Genomic DNA, 17,818 nt, shown 5'->3' with positions numbered 1-17,818 from the left:
CCTTGTCCCAAAACACAGAATTACTTCATTCCTCGTCCCTTCTTGCAGATACCCATAAATCCACCTGCAGTTCTTTGGACAGCATATCTCGTATTTCCAAGATATAATAAGCCATCCCCAATTGTGTAAGATGTACACCATATTCCCTGATCAAATGGCTCTCCCTACCCGTGATGTTGCTGTGTGATATATATAAAATACCCGATGCCACACAGAACATTTTCATGGCCCTGTTTAATTTTTTCCTTGCCTTTTCCATGGCCGCCTGGCATCTCGCATTTCTCCAGTGCTTTCGGAAAACAAATTCGGACCATACAATTTTTGTACCCAACCAATTGTTCTTTATCACAGTTAGATCCAGCTGCATCTTTTTTATTAGCGATAGACCAGATAGTGCAACTAAGTCATTTTCTCCCAGGTGTAAGAGCAACAGATGAGGTCCACCTCTATCGTATCTGATCTTTGTCAGCAGAGGGAACAAAGCATCCCACCTCATCCCACCTTTACCGCACCAGTAAAGTTTGTGTCCTGCGCTGGGTATGCCGAGGTTCCTTCCATAGATCTGATGCTCCGCAAAGATCGCAGCCCATTTCACAAAAGAGTGGCCTATAATCCATATCTGCTGCTTATTTGTGCTCAAAACCAGTACTTCACCTATACAAAAGAAAACAGTATTACAAACAGGAACCCACGGTACAACAAAAACAGTTCTTCACCCTTGCCTGTTGTAAGCTTTTTTTTTTTTTAATTTTTTCTTTTTCTTTTATTTCCGCACATAACGCATACAGCAGGCTGAGCGCCATCTACCTATCTGCTTAATTGCCCCCCAACCCAGACCCAATCTAGCGGCCTCTGATGCAGCACCAATCCTGAATGAATAAGTGGCAAATTGGGATGGATCCTTGTCTAAAAGCAACAGCGCCTTCCTCAGGACAGACAACAGCTGATAACTCGACATCTTGCTTCCTGACTTGTGCACAAAAATTGGCCCATCTTCTAACCCCCACGCCAAAGAAAATTCTATCCATTCAGCCACCGGACAACAGGTAGGAATGAGGCTGGGCTGTAGGTGTATCCAGGTACTCCTCCCCAGCTGGTCTGTTTTCGATTTTTTCAACCATATTTTTAGTACTTGTCCCTCCAACACAACATCCGATCTCTCCAAACCACTCTCTCCCTGCAATCCCAACAATTCGGAAACCCTGAATGCCCCAAAGAATGCCCAGATCATACATAATCTGAAAGTTCTGACTTCATGGGAGTCATAACAAACACTAGGTAGTGTATGAAATATCTGTTGCAACAATTCAAATGAAATGGGGGCTCTACCCCTACCCTGATGTAGTCCTTCTCTCTGCAGGCCCTTCAGTAGTTTCTTGACTAGGACATTATTAGCTGGGTCAAAACCCCAATATAATTGCCCATAAAAAGACAGCCCTGCCAGTTTTCCTGCAATCGTGGTGTGTGACAACCCTCTGTCCACTAAATCCAATATAAAATCAAACAGGAATGAAGGGCATGATGGAGTAGGGAGTAATTTGTGAAATGTTGTCCCGTAACTTATAAATTCCTGCCATGCAATCCTGTAGCTTCGTTGGGTAGCTGACGCTAGTGACTGCTCCACCAGATGCACAATCCTCAGTCCCCGAGGGCCCACACCTGGAGAGGAATAGGTGTCTTTTTGCTTGCAGCTCCCGGGGCCAGCGACCGAAATCTTTCCCACTGGGAACGAGAAAGTGCATCAGCTATAGAGTTATTCACTCCCTCTATGTGTTTTGCTTTAAAGACTATGTTAAGCCTGAGACTCAATAGCATAAATGCCCTTAACAATCCCCATACTCCAAATCTTTTGCCTTCTGTCTGTTGATTAAATTGACAACCGTCATGTTGTCCACATGGAAAAGTATTGTCCTGTTGCAAAATTCAGCACCCCAAACCATCAAAGCTACCAACAATGGGAACAGTTCTAAAAAAGCAATGCTGCGACCTTGAGATTTCCACAATGGGGGCCACTCCTCTGCGCACCAGCGCCCATCCCAAAAGATACCAAAGCCATGGGAACCTGACGCATCTGAATACAACTGTATTTGCCAAAGCATCCCTTCGTAATGAAATTCAAAGACACTCCATTAAACTCTTCCAAAAACAGCAACCAAATGTGCAAATCCTCCTTCATGCTTAGTGTGACCCGGACCCTGTGATGGGGCATGGTCGCTCCTGACATTGCCAACCCTAATTGTCTGCAGAAAGTTCTCCCTGCTCTGACAACACGACAGGCAAAATTTAGATAACCAAGGAGGCGCTACACCTGGCGAAGCTGTAATTTTTTAACTTGTAAAGCACCCTTGACACACTCCTTGATCTCCTCCAACTTATTCTTTGGGAGCCTAGCCATCATCTGCACCGTGTCAATTTCAATGCCCAGAAAGGTAATCCTGGTGGCCGGGCCTTCAGTTTTATCTGGCGCCAAAGGGACCCCAAATGCTGTTGCCAATGACTGAAAAGCCTGCAACGCCAACTCACAATGATTTGACTGCACCTCCCCCATAAAAAGAAAATCATCCAGATAGTGACAGATTCGACCTGTAGTACAATACTGCTGAAAAACCCACTGTAAAAAGGAACTAAAAAGTTCAAAAAGAGAGCAAGATATTGCACAGCCCATTGGTAAGACCTTATCAAAGTAGAAAAGTCCCTCAAACTGCATGCCCATAAGTTCGAAATCAGCTGGGTGTATGGGGATGAGCCTAAATGCAGATTGTATGTCACACTTTGCCAGCTCAGTATTTTTTCCTAAGTCCTTCACCATACCCAAAGCTTCGTCCACCGTAGTGTACGAAACTGAAGAATCATCATGTGCTATAAAGTCATTTACTGACATACCTTCTGGCCAGGAAAGATGCTGTATCATGCGGTATTCGCCTTGCAGTTTTTTTTGGAATAACTCCCAAGGGAGAAATTATCAAATTATCAAAAGGCAGCTGCGTAAATGGGCCAGCTACACGACCTAACTTCACTTCCTCATTCAGTTTGGCTCTGACTACCTCAGGGAAATCCTTTACAGATTTTAAATTCTCTGCCCACCTCTTAACCCTAGGACCTTGATAGCTGAGACGAAAACCTTCTCTGAAACCCCAATATAACTTCGCAGCCGCTTGCCTATCGGGATAGCAATCAAACCATGGAATAAACAACTCCCACTTAATTGGGGTAAAAGCCTTTTGGTAATGGTGGAAAAGGCCGTCCCCTCCCCCTTCGGGCTGCCATCTGCTCTGGCGATTTGTGTCCCATAGCAGGTGGCGCTGTGGATAAACATTGTGACAGTGTGTGCCTACCACCGCACTGGGAGCACTCGTGTTTAAATCTGCAATACGGCCTACTACAGTAGCCCCTGTTGTAATTCCAACAGGCTCCCAGACCACTGGCTTGTCCTCTAACCATGGATCCCGCCCCTCCCTGGGCGGTGCGCCCTTGAAAGGGCCGATATGCCACCGGCAGTCCACTTGCTGTATGAGTCGTCGCTGGCGGGTGTGATGAGGACATCCACTGTAGCCACAATTCCGCATCTATATCTCCCCAAGGTCTATCCCCATCTAAACCCATCCTGGCTCTAAATTCCTCATCGTAATTCAACCATGAGAAACCACCAAAATGCATATGCGCTTTACGCACAATGTCCATATACTTGAATAGGGAGACTGCTCTCTCCGGATATCTTTCACAGTAAATACTGGCATATATGAGGAATGCAGATGTCCAGTTATCTATGCTACGCGGGACTCTGGGGCGCTGTGCAATTTCTATCTCCTCCTCCTTGGACCCCTCCTTAGCCTGTAGGTCCCTATGCAGCAAGCGAAACACATCTACATAATCATGTTGCCATATTTTCTGTTTCGTCTTTAAAGACAAATAAGAGCCCAATGGCATAGCCAAACCCATATAAGGCAATCTTTTGTGCACAGCAGAACTATCTTTCACCAATTCCTGCGCCTTACCTGTATTATCCTTAGCTACTACTTCTCCTAGTGACATGTCTTGCTGTGTCGGACTCACCATTTCTTTGTCCACCAACTGCACCACCCCCCCTTCCCTTGATCTCCCCACCCCCCATGCCCCCCACCACTCCAGCTTACCCTTTGGTAGTTGCTCTGCCCTTTTCTTCAAATCCGCTTGAGGTATCCGCTCGTGATGCTCTCGCAGATCCGTGGGTACTTCGCCCTGCGGCTCAACCTGAAAAGATTTAAAAGACTTTGTTGACCCACTCCCCCTCCCCTCTCCCACCACCTTACGCTTACTCCCCGACCTTAAACTACCAGACCCTTCCCGACCGTCCCCTTCACAATCCATATCCCTAGCCCAAGTACTCTGGGGGTAAAGAATTTGATGACTGCCTCCAGGACATTCACCGTCTCCCACACCATCGTCATATTCTCTCCAATTTAAAACAGGTTCCCGCTCTAACAACCTGTCCGCCTGTGAAGAATCCGCTGAAAATTCGACGGTTAAACCACTATGTACTGCGGCCGCCTTTCCGCTGCCCTGTAGACTGCTATCTGTCCCACGAAGGATAACCTTTTTTGCCTTTGACTTGTGGCCTTTCAACCCGCTCAAGGTGCTCTTCTCTATACTTACCTGCAACCCCCCATCCCCACCCCCACCCACCATCCTGCCACTGTCAGTGAAGGGGCTCTGAGCGCGGCCATGTTCGACCCACACCCATTGTCCATCAAGTGCCTCCCCCAGTTCTTCTTCCTCTTGAGAATATCCCCCCGGCGCCTGTCGCGCTGCAGGAAATACAGAGTGTGAATAGTCGCTGTTTTGTTCTACATCCATGTCAAAGATGAAAGACATATCCTCACCTGGAACCTCCTCATTCCCCCCAACCCCCCCAATAGAGTTGCCATGCCCCTTACTCTGCATGCGCACTAACTCAAAGCCACTAGCTGGACCATCCCTCCCCGCATTTGTTCCCACTTGTACAACTGAAAAATCTGCCGCCCCAGCGCTAGACGCAGGTGTCGAACCGCCCACCGCCTTCAGAAACGCAGGGACATTACGCTCCAGTCTGTGGACTGTGACTTCTTGATTGCTCTGTTCAGCAATGTCATCCTCGCTTTCGCTAGAGTAATCCACCAATGCAACGGACTGATGCACATTCCCCATGCCTGTCTTACCACCTTCCAAGCTATGCAGAGGCTCTACAAGCTGCCCCGTAGCCTGGCCTCCAGGAACGCTAAATAATGCTATTGGCCTGGGCCTGGCAAACCTTTCTTGTTCAATGCCTGGTTTGCCACCTGACTGCGCCCCTGATGGTACTGAGGACACCTGTAAACGGCCCCTCCCTAACCCTGGCATCCTACCCAACTGCGCCCTGGACTCACCCTGCCTGCTGGCATGAACTCCAGTCCCACTCAGAACTGCTGGGGAGTGGGAGCGCGAAAGGCGGCATCCTGAGGCTGCCCTCTGGGTTCCTCTTACTGGCGTCACCCTCTTGCCTCTTGACTGGCGAGCTCTGCGTGGTCCTCTTGCCCCAGCCGATAGGGCTCTGCAGGCTTCAACTGCCCTCTGGACTCCCCGTGCAGCAATTCGTCTTGGTGGCCAGGCAGGGGGCACCACCGGGAAAATACCTCCAGCAGCCTCAATGTCCTCACTGCTGGCCGCTGCCAGCACCCGGAGCGCTTCTCTAAGCTCCTTTTGTGTCACCATGTTGAAAAATGGGACAAACAGCTGGGCTCTGAATCTCCTCTCAAAACCCCTCACCAAGCGCAGCCCCTCCCGTTAGAAAGCCTGCCTGGCTGCCTCAAGCACAGCCCCTCCCAAAGGAATTTCTAGCTGGCTGCCTCTCAGAGCACAGCCCCTCCTAAAAGAATTTCTTGCTGGCTGCCTCTCAAAGCGCAGTCCCTCCCGAAGAATGTCTGCCTCGGTGCGCACTTCACAATGTGCGTCACGAAGCTTCCCTGCCCGCCCTCGCTCCTTGGTTCTGGGCTGAACCAAATGGGCGAATATCCCCGAGGGGAGAATCGCTGTGCGCTCTCTCCCCCGAGGATACCATTAGATAACTTTTACATCCTTTTGAATCACAAACATTCTTTATTATTCCAGGTCCCCATCGCGGCAGTACCCTCCCCGAAACCCTTTCCCCATTCCTCCCAACACACACTTGACACGGTTTGCCCATGTGTGGTGCTGGACTTTTTATACATTTTAGAAATGATTCTGACATAAATTGTCTAATGAAAGCCTCTGAAAATTCACTGAAGGTTTAGAGGGGAACTGAGGAAGCAGTTTCAAATACATTTATTTCACCTCTATCCTCCCGGTGATATCTAGAATCTATACTATTAGCTTTCCACAAGGTATTTCTTTTTTTCATGACAAGAACTAAACAGTTCACTGACCTTGACTTTGGGAATTTTACCAACCGTCGAATCTAAACCCAGTGTGCACGCAAACTACCCTGACTGACTTCCACAGCGCCCATGTAAATTCCTTGCTCTTCCTTAAAGTACGTCGGTGAAGTGCAGTGTAGAATCGTGGAGCGCGCTTCACCAGTGTGTGATTAACCTAAATGACTAGACTGCTAAAGGTTTAAACTTCTACACAGCGATATGCTGCAGCAGTGTTGGAATGTTAGCAGCCATGTTCGAATTTCTATGATGCCAACTTGCTCTCCAACTCCAGGGATCAAATACTTTTTGATGGTTTTGTGAGAGAGAAATGGTGGCCAGAGTTAAATAAGGAGGAAACCTACTGTGAGTCCTGACAGTACCCCCTCCCAACGGGGTTTCCTCAAATCGTGGTTTGGCAGGGAATTTAGCATGGAAGGCTCTGATTAATCGAGGGGCATGGACATTGGGACCTTTTTCCCATGAACGATCATCACGCCCATAATCCTTCCAATCAATGAGGTAGAAAAGTTTGTTTTCAATCTTATTTTAATCTAAGATTTGTTTCACTTCGTACTCCACCTCACCCTCAAGAATTAGAGGATCAGGAGGGGGAGTACTCCATAAACCTGGTTGGACTGGTTTATGGAGAGAGATGTGAAAGGCTGGATGAATCCTAGTTGTGTCAGGCAGTGATAGTCGGCAAGTTACTAGGTTATTGACCTTCTCAACTCAATAGGGGCCCATGAAACGGGGTTGGAATTTACGGGAGCCTTTGAGTCTGAGATTTTTTGTACAAAGCCAAACTAAGTCCACTACCTGAAGATAAGGATCTTTTTTACGCTTCCGATCAGCAAATAGTTTGTAACGATCTTTAGCGATCAACAAATTCTGATTTGTAGATTGGTGGATTTTAGCTATCTGTCGGGTAATGTCTTGAACAGCAGGAGCTTCTACAAAATGGCATTATTTTTAAAGGATTGTTTATGTGTATGAAGGGACACCTTCCTATACATAAACAATCCATGGCATCTTGCTTTTCCATGTGTGCTGCACAAGGCAGCACACATAGAAATAGCAAAAACGAGTTGAAATAATGCATTTCTTCTTGGTTCGCCAACTTAAGACCAGGTTGTTCCTGATGGTCATTTTGGCACTGCCTCCTAGGTATGCCACCCTTATACATAAGGGCCAGCATCAAAAACAATGGGTGTTGTGGTGGAACGCCCACCACAACACCCACTGCCCACCCCTTTCACGCTAACCATAGCGTGAAAGGGGGTCTTATTTACAAGGCAGCATTAAGCCACTTTATGTAGCTGAACACTGCCTTGTAAATAAGGCGCAGCACCTATCACCACCACAACATCGGTAAAAGTGACGTTATGGTGGTGATAGGGGTTTGTACCTATGCCCCCTAAGTCCTGTGGACTGAATAAAATGTGATTGCATGTCAGGCTCTCAAAAAGTAGTGCCTCTATTTTTGGAAAGCAGTTTTGATTTCCAGTAGTTTCCAGTCTTCTATTGAATTATTCTGTTCAGCAGGTCACCTCATTTTTGGAAAAGAACACCACTGAATACATCCAACCAGACTCAGGCCTTTCTGCTCTACTCAATTGCAGGGGTGGCCATTATACCCACTCCTCTTTAATCTCGACATAGAGCCTTTGTCAAACAAAATAAGAGCAAATGAGAAGATAGCTCCCTTTGTTTGTTATGGGTGGGAGAAAAAAAATTGGTTTGTACGCCGATGATTTTAGTTTACACAGGAGATTTAGCTAAGTCCCTTCCAGTAATAATGAGCACTTTGGTGAATTTGGGTAAGGTCTCTGGCTTCTGCATTAATATACAAAATATTATGGTATGGAATAGCCAATATTTTAGTGACCTGATAAAGTGTAAAAAAGGTATTTAGGAATACAAGTGGTGCAAAACAAATTTCAGAGTTTTACTGGATGCTGGTTCTGGCTGCCCAAAGAGATCTGGAAGATGGACCTGCCAAATCAAGATATTCAAACTTTGTGGCAAGTATCAATGTATTTTTTGTGGCTATCTACCACATCTGCACTGCTCAATAAAAAACAACAGTTTACAGTTCGCCAGGCTCATTGGATGTCAAGGAAACTGTTGAAGCAGGGTACCTGTGAGGCAAGGAAGTGCCCCAAGTGTGGTAAAGTAAAGCTGATGATGTCCACATGTTTTTCCAATGCCCCTTTATCGAGACCTTTTAGGAAGACGTGGGTAAGATCTTTACAGAGGTTATGGGTCAATAGATGAAGGTACACCTTGCTAGGGATATTTTTGAAGTGGTCAGTGGGAAGGGAGATTCACTGAACCTTGTGAAGTCACAAAAATTGCTCATCTTTGTGCTGATGTTGTTGGCATGAAGAGAAATATGCTTAAAGTGGATTCTCCACCTCCATCCCCCCTCACCCCCGGTGTGGGAATGTTTGGCTACTATACGAAGGATATGTAATTTAGATCGAAGTGACCCCCCTTCCAGAAGAGTACAATTTTGGAAGATCTAGGAAGAATGGCTTAGATCTGGCCCCTAAGGTGCGTAGATTTATTATCATCTGGCTCATAAGCACCTACTGCCCTTTGAATAAAACATCTACGCAACAACTGTCAAAGGGGAACCAGTTTCAGCAGTCATTGGTAGAATCCCTTACTTTTGACCTTATTTGCGGTTAACGTTTAGGCTCCTGACCTAGTCAACTATGTCCCCTGCGACACCTACGAAGGCCCCTGAGGGGGGACTGGCACCTCTGACAGTGTCATAGAGCTTTTTGACCTTGCATGAAGAACAATGAGGAAAAAAGAAATACTCTGCTCAATGCATATTGTGATACAAAAGGGGGTGGTAATGAACGGAGAATCTGAACCAATCAAACACTCACACCCAGTCAAAAGATCTGGGTTTAATCCATCACCGTTCTTTAGCCCACTCTGCCACCCTAGTTCAGACAGTGCAAATTGTGAGGCATCAGTTTCTACAATAACAGGTTGGGTGGTGTAACGCTGAATCTGTGATGAAACCAGTTTTATGTTTTTAGAAGTTTTCCCCAGCTTCTGATTTCCAATTAAATGTTACTCTCTTTTTTATTAACTGTGTCATTGAGGTCAGATTATTAGAAAAGTGGGGTATGGACCTCTGGCAAAGATTTTCGAAGCTGAGGCAACCTTGAATACCCTTAACACAAGTTGGAGATGGCTACTTGAGTATTGCTGCAACCTTTAATAGTCCCTTTGTCGTTAAGTAGGCAAGATTTTAAAACCCCAAACTCTGCCCAAGAGACTTGTAATACACAGTTTTCTAATTTTGCATTATGGTGTTCATCCCACAATTTTTGCAGAATTGCTGAAACATATTTGTTCAGTTTTGGAAGTAGAATAGATTAGAATGTCACCAATATAGACAACTTAAGGGCCAGCATCATATAGACAACTTATATATAAGATGATATACCCTTGACAAATCAAATTTGGTATAAATGGCAGCTTCTTTAACCTGATCAAGAAACACAGGAATGAGAGTCACAGGAAAGTGACTTATTCATTGCATGGTACTCAATAAAAGTCCATATATTTCCGTTGTTTTGGGGTACAAAAAAGCATGGTGGTAACCAGAGATTTTGAAGCCTGTATAAGCCCTTGGCAAGGAGATCATTCATATATTGACTTATTTTATTTATTTTTATTTATTTATTTTTGGTATTTGTAAAGCGCAACATATACCCTCAGGCGTCTTGGCGCTAATAAAACCAGTTATTTTTGATAATTAGCATGAGGAAGGAGCAGTTATTGGTTAAAGAGCCACGTTTTTAGAAGCTTGCGGAATTGGAGGAGGGAGGAACTCTCCCTGATGTTTAGGGGTAGCGTGTTCCAGAGCTTTGGGGCAGCCACCAAAAAGCGGCGATCGCCCCAGGATGCTGTTTTTGTGCGAGGAACGACCAGTTGACTGAGAGTAGTTGAGCGTAGAACTCTGCTAGGTCTGTATCGTTGTAGCTGTTCTTTCAGAAAGTGGGGTCCTTGGTTGTTAAGCGCCTTGAACACGATACAGAGGGACTTGAAATGGATTCTGTTTCGAATGGTGAGCCAGTGGTACTCTTTTATACTTTTGGATATTGATTCATATTTTGTTTTACCAGAGAGCAGGCGTGCTGCTGCGTTCTGTATTGTCTGTAGTTTGGATATTACTCTGGATTGGGCATTGAGGAAGAGACCGTTACAGTAATCCAGAGCAGAGAGGACAAGAGAGGTGACCAATGTTTTAATGGCTGATTCCGGAAGGAAAGGCCGTATTTTTCTTATCATCTTCAATTTTAGGTGTGCTGCGGAGACTGTTTTATTGGCATGATGCATGAAATTTAGACCTTCATCGAAGATGATTCCGAGGTTCCTGACTTTGGCAGTAGGGGTGGGAGGGGTACCAAAGGCATCTGGCCACCAGCTTGATGGCCAGGCTGGGTGAAGGGGTCCGAAAATGAGCACCTCGGTTTTTTCTGAGTTTAATTTAAGGCAGTTGGTGGCCATCCATTCTCCTATGTCTACAAGTCCTTTCTTGAATTTTTCTGCCACTAGTTCTCCGTCCCCTTTGATAGCCAAGACAAGTTGGGTATCATCGGCGTAGGAGGTTAGGCTCATCCCGTGTGCTTTGATGGTTTTAGCAAGGTCCGACACGTAAATGTTAAAGAGTGTCGGACTCAGGGAAGAGCCTTGAGGTACTCCACAAGGAGATGAAAGTTGGGCCGATTGAAAGGGTCCTAGGATAACAGCCTGCGTTCTTTTGGCTAGGAAGGAGGCAATTAGGTCTTTGGCAGTGTGGCAGATGCCAAATCCCTCGACACGGTCGACCAAGATGGTGTGGTCGACCATGTCGAAGGCTGCTGATAGATCCAGCATTACCAGAATTGCTGTTCCCCCCGATCCCTAATTACCCTAATGTCATCGGCAGCCTTAATCAAGGCTGTCTCTGTCCCATGATATTTCCGGAATCCAAATTGCGTGTCATCCAGGAGATGGTATTTTTCAATGAATTCAGAAATCTGAGTGTTCATGGCTTTTTCGATCACCTTAGCCACGAATGGGAGACTTGCAATGGGTCGGTAGTTTTTTAGCTCTTTTTTATCCAGGGAATGTTTTTTTTAACAGGGGTTTTATTAGGGTGTTTTTTAGAGGGTCTGGGTAAGTGCCTGAAAGTAGAGTGGAATTGCAGACCTGAGTGAGTAGTGGTATAATAGAATCCATTACCGGCAGGAGTACTGAGAGTGGACAGAGGTCCAAGGCTGATCCTGATTTGATAGAGGACAATATGGTTTTTATTTGGTCTGTTGTAACTGGTTGGAAGCTGGAAAACATGTTGACTGGAGGTGGAGTGGGAGGGTTATCTGTCCTGGAAAGTGAATTTGCAGAGAAAGCCTGATAAATGTCATCAACTTTGGTAAAGAAAAAGGAAGCTAAGGAGTCACATAAAAGTTGCGATGGAGGGGGAGTGAGATCCGGGGCATTGCCTGACAGAGATTTGGTGATTTGGTACAATTGTCTACTGGAATTTTTGGCTTTTTGGATCTGGTCGGTGTAATAATCTTTTTTAGCTTTAGTAATCATGGCTTTATAGAGTGTCAGAGATTCCTTGTAGATTGCTTTGCTAGCTGTGTCATAGGTTTTCCTCCATAATCTTTCTTTATTACGGTTGATTTGCTTTTGTGCCCTTAGTTTTTCATTATACCAGGGGGCAGTGGGTTTCGATCTGTTTCTTGATAGTTCTTTGGTAGGGGCTGACTGATTCGTGGCTTGACTTAGCCAGGTGTGAAATTGCTGTAGTGCTAAGTTGGGCTCTGCGGACAGCATAGGACGGGTGTCATCCAATATTAGCCTTAAGTCGTCCTGGTTGATATTTTTCCAGTCTTTGAAAGGCTGTTTAGGGGTGGGAGTGGGTTTGATATCGCAATTGGTATTGATGGTTATGGTGGCAAAAATTGCATGATGGTCAGTCCATGGCATGGGTAATATGTTAGTTATTTGTAGGCCTTCTAGATTGGAAAATATGGGATCCAAAATGTGGCCGGCTAGGTGGGTGGGGGACGTAACCCGTTGTTTTAGCACTAGCGTTTCCAGATCAGAGGTGAGGGTGACCGTGACAGTTAAATACGGTGTCCTGCTCAGTGAGACTGAAAATGTGCCTACAGGGTAATATAGCCCTGAGCTTAATCTCTTTGTGGCAATCAAAGTTTAAATTGGATGGTAGCTCACTCACGTTATCACAACTCTTTGAAATCTCGATAGGGCAGTGGTAAAAAGTGCCCACTAAAAGTTGTCTCATTCAAGGGGACTCAGGATACAACAAAAGATGATGTTAAGTATAATGTTTTTTAAATACCAATCAATATACTGATTATGCTGAACCAACCAGAGGATAGCACAGGTTAATCCACAGCCTTAAAACATTTAAAGCAACACTATAGGTATGAACGGATGTCTGAGCATTTGTTATTGACTATGGACACAATATGGTGCGTCTAAGTCTTTTCAGAGCTTTCCAGTATCCCAGAGTCTCCTGAATTTGCTCTTGTGTTACTGCAGCCATTCTAGGAACCTCTGGTTCAGTTCGGTACTCCGTAGTGAAGTGCCCACTTTTACCGCAACATACGCATAGATTAAGGCAATGCACTGCTTTTCTGTTTCCTCATATTTTATGGAACCTCTCAGACCCTAAATCTGCATGGATTTGATTGGTTGGGTTCTAAAGGATTAAGCTAGGACCAAGGTAGTTGTTTTTTCTTCAATTCTGGTTTGATATGTTAGTTCTCCAGACAAACATGTTCAAGGTCTTCTTGAACACTGGTTAACAAACCTGACATTGCCACTAAAGATGGTCCATTTGATCCATCTTAGAGATGGCTTTAGCTAAGTAATGAGGATACAAGCTCTATTTATATGCGGTTGGCTTCTCTGGTAATGGGCACTAACATTATCATTAACAACTCTGCAGAGACAACATGACTTCCTCTAACACCAGTCTTAGCATCAGTGGATCCTCTAGAAGACACTTTGGGTGCAATGGAAGAGAGGGAATTGAGAGAACCAAATTTCTTTCTGACCAGGCTGCCATCTTGGTTGCTTTTGTTCATTCTTTTGGGTGTAGCCTGGTAACGTCCCTATTTTCTGAAAAGTAAAAGGTACAATTCAGACTATGTTCAACTTTTTAATAACACACTACCCAACAATGAATCAAGTTGAATTCAGTTTTAATGACTGTTACATCACAAATAGATATAATTGAAGAACTACCTCTTTTCCCTGACCTGTTACCGCACATAAAGACTGCCCTTTTGGAAAAGTTGCTTATCATTTAAGTTCAATTAGTAAAAATCACTGTTCCTTTTAAACAAGTCTGTGTTCAGGGTTTCCTAAACGTTCTCTTGACTTATTATGTCACATGATACTTATTTTAATATATCAAATTACTGCCTCAAGCACATTCAGCTGTTTTTAACATGTTAATTGATTTTTGCTCCGTAGTTTCTATACTCTGTTTTCTTTATAAAATTGTATGTGATGTACATGGATTCTTGCTGCCTTCCTACAGGAACTCTGGATTTGTGATTAAGGGGAAAATTGATGGCTAAACGCTCATGTGTCAGGTAATGATTGGTAAATCAGGAATCATGCTCCAGGTGATAGCTTGCATATCAGGATTCATGCGTCTGATTATTGCTGTTGTAAAGGAATCTCCAACCAACAGGCTCTAGTTGCTATAGAAGAACTGGTGTAGACAGGAAAAGTGAGGTGACATAACTTGCTCTCTCTCTTTCTATCTCTCTCTTTGTCTCTGAATTATGAAGCCTAGCATGTGCCTCATGCTTGCTTGGGGATCTAGGTCCAGACACACCCAAAATGTATCTAAAGAGTTAGCAGATTCTCCATTGATACTGGGTAGATTTTTGGTACCCTTAATTAATGGTACTTTCCTGAACCCAGAGTTTGCACTGCCAGCAGACCAGGTGAAAGGCTCATACAAATTACTTAGATGCTCAGGGACCTCTGGGTTCAAACATGGGGGCAACCAGTGATTTTGTGCACCTAGATAAGGTAAATGGTCTCAATTGGTGAGTCATGACAAAATATGATAGGGCGAAAAAGTTTAGATGAATGAAGAGATGTCATGCATTAGAGAGAACCTATGGGGTGAAGACATAAGTCAAAGCTAGAAGGAGTGGGGTCTGTCCAAGATGTTTTTTTCAACAGAATCTATAGCAATCTCTCCATGACTGTCATTTGTTTTGAGAAGTCCATTGTACAATACCTAATTAGAAATGTCTGATTGCCTTTGAGAAAAGATAAGGTAGGTGCCTCCTTGCGCCGCTAATTTGAGATGTGAAATCTTTCTCTCTATGATGACCCACAAGGTTTTATAAATGTTGAAGATTTATAGGCCATAATGGGCGCTGGCTTGACCACTGACTTCTTTCCCTATTTTAGTCTGAAGACCGTCATATGTTACATTAAGGGGTCTCCGCAACCAGCTTTTATTTGAGCCTATATCAGCTAGGCAGTTCATTATCGCTGGCCGTGCTTAGCTATAATTTTTTTATTGCAGGCTATCTCTGGTAGTTATCGCCCTGGTAGCGCGTTTCTAACAACGCGTTACTCCAGGGTGATAAAAATTCCAGAGATAGCGAGGTAATCATCGTTTTGCAGGGAACATTGCTGGTTTTCCAGCGATGTTCCCTGCAAAACGGTGATAAACTTGCTGATACGACTCACAGGGTTGTATCAGCAGAATCCACCCCAATGTTAGGGATAGGTAAGTCTGCATTTTAGCAGATCTTAGTGATCCAGCGCTCCTGTCTCACCAACGCTACCTATTACCTCAATACTCACCATTAATTATGAAACACCTAAACAGGCCCATAATCCACCAATGAGACCATTTTTGAGCAACTGAATGATGTGATCTGATTAATAAATTCCCCCACCTAATATGTACACTATTATATACAACTGCAGTTTATCATCTTTACCATGGTTTTAAAAACATTTATTATTTATTAAACAGATCACTAAGGCGATTGGATCAACTGATAGTAAGTAGACCATGAAATAACAAGACCAGCTTGTCTTTTCAAATCTATTTTTTATTAACTTTATTCTTCAAAGAAAGAGCATTTACGTTTAGAATGTTTATTTTATTAGCAAATAAGAAGGCAGCATTTTATTAGGAAATGAATTAATGAACTGACATTTATTAAAGCAAGATCAGAATCATGAAATATTAGCAAATAACAGTTTCCATACCCTAAATCTATTTCCCTGTCTAACTCTCACTTAACCTGAAAAGGAAAATATCATTATCATTTAAAGTCAGCTATCCTTACGTGCGCCAAAAGTCCAACAGCACGTCATTTAGGAATCGGGAAGCAAGAGCTTTTGCCCTGCTCATGATGTCCAGTTATATACCTTTTCTCTATCTAAAAGGTTCTACATTCTGCATTCTTTCAACGAAATCCATATCTCTTATTGGCTGAGCCATGTCAGTCCACAGTTAGATCATCCTTATATTTTATCCAAGTCCAGGCTTCACATAAGCCCTATTGTCTCATTCTTCCACGACATTTGGCTTCCTCAAAAGTGTTACTTTTTTCCTTCGAATTCTGTACTTTTTACTTCCTAACCGTGGCAGACATTCACAAATCCTGTCCTTGAGCCTTCTTTCCGTGAGCACATTTTATTCAAGCAAAAGTCTTTTCAATTTATAATGTTTGTGCAACAAAAATCTCCATTGCGTAAATGCAAGGCTCCACTCTGGACAAGGTTACTCGTCTGCATCTCTGTCAGCCATATTTTTTCCGAGCCACTTTTCAGGCCTCACATTGGAAACTATTATTAAACAAACACAAGACATTGATTAATTAAACAATTAAGCCCCATTCTGTTACCCGCCCCCTTTTAATAATTAACTGGGTTAATTATGTTACCTAGCCGAAGCACATGTATGCAGCAATATATTTACTTTTTTCTTCAGGAACTGCACGAACTCCAAAGGCTTTTGTCACAAAAGACATAACATAAGCACATATAATGAGCACATGCCATTAATTAAACAGCCACATTTAATATTGACAAAGACAATAGACAAAAGTTAGTTTATTATTTTCTTCTTTGCATTTGCAACATAAAGCACATTAGTTAATCCCGCGTGTAATGTTTGCAATTTTAAACCAAGCTGAATAATACTTTCACCACAGGCATATTAGGCAAGTTATATATTATGGGAGATTAACTTCACAGGTTAGAACAAAAGTTTGTTCTTCACCCTGCTCCATCATTAGTTTTTGGAGAAAACAGCGGTATTAAAATGCTGGGGCAGCCTTGTAAATATCGCAATGTGAATATCAGCGATATTTACAAGGTTGTACTGCCCAGTGACTCCCACTTTGCATCTCATTAGAGATGCAAAGGAGGCGTTGGGAAAAAGTGTGCTAACATGTGATTATGCATGTTTACACCCTCTTGTAAATAGGGCGATAGTTTTCTCTCCATTTGTATGGAGATAAAGCCCTTGTAAATATGCCCCTAAGTGAGTCGAGAAATGTACTTTGGATCTAACAGACATATCAATGACACCTGAGTTTTTGAATCCCTCAGTTTAAATGTTTGTGATGTACGGGCATCTTCCTCCTCACCTATATTGTTTTTTAAATTTTTCTGTTTTTAACTTGTTAGTCCTCCCAACCAATATGACTTTGATTCTTTTCTACCCCTCCAACAATTATGCTTTGATTTATGTACTTTGCATAGGAAAATTATGGATCATATTTACTTCTATTTCATGCAGTTTCAAAATGAAGTTGCTACGCTGTGCATGAAAGAGAGGATGCAGGAAGGCATACCTTCCTGCACAAAAACAATGCCGAAGGAATATTCCTCTTTCTATGTGTGCTGCACAATGCAGCACACATAGAAAGAGAAAGTAACACGGATAAATAAAGGTATTTCTTCTGGTTGCACTTGCTTTAGGGAAGTATAGCTTTTTGATGCAAACCCAAGCTTATAGCATCAGTAAATCTGACAATGCGTCAAAATCCATAGATAGATGTATGGGAACGCTCATACTCCATTCATAGAACACATTCTTAATGTGCTGTAACACAAGGCAGGGCTACGATTTACTTTGGTTTACTTTGTATTTGCAAAACCACACTAAGTTACTTTGCATTGCTTAGTAAATACCCAAACTTATTTCACAAAGGTGCTACACTACAAAAGTGATGTAGCCCATCTGCAAAATCTTAGTAAATATGCCCGTATATATTGCTCCCCACAGGGATCATTTTGGGCTCCCAGTGTCTCCCTATATAAGAAAGAGAAAACCCCAGGACCGCAATTGCATAGCACAACCAGAAAATTGAAGACTTGCTACATGTAAG

This window comes from Lissotriton vulgaris, chromosome 10, assembly GCF_964263255.1.
Source record: "Lissotriton vulgaris chromosome 10, aLisVul1.2, whole genome shotgun sequence".
In the NCBI taxonomy this organism is placed as follows: domain Eukaryota; kingdom Metazoa; phylum Chordata; class Amphibia; order Caudata; family Salamandridae; genus Lissotriton; species Lissotriton vulgaris.
Note: the sequence above shows the minus strand (reverse complement) of the source record.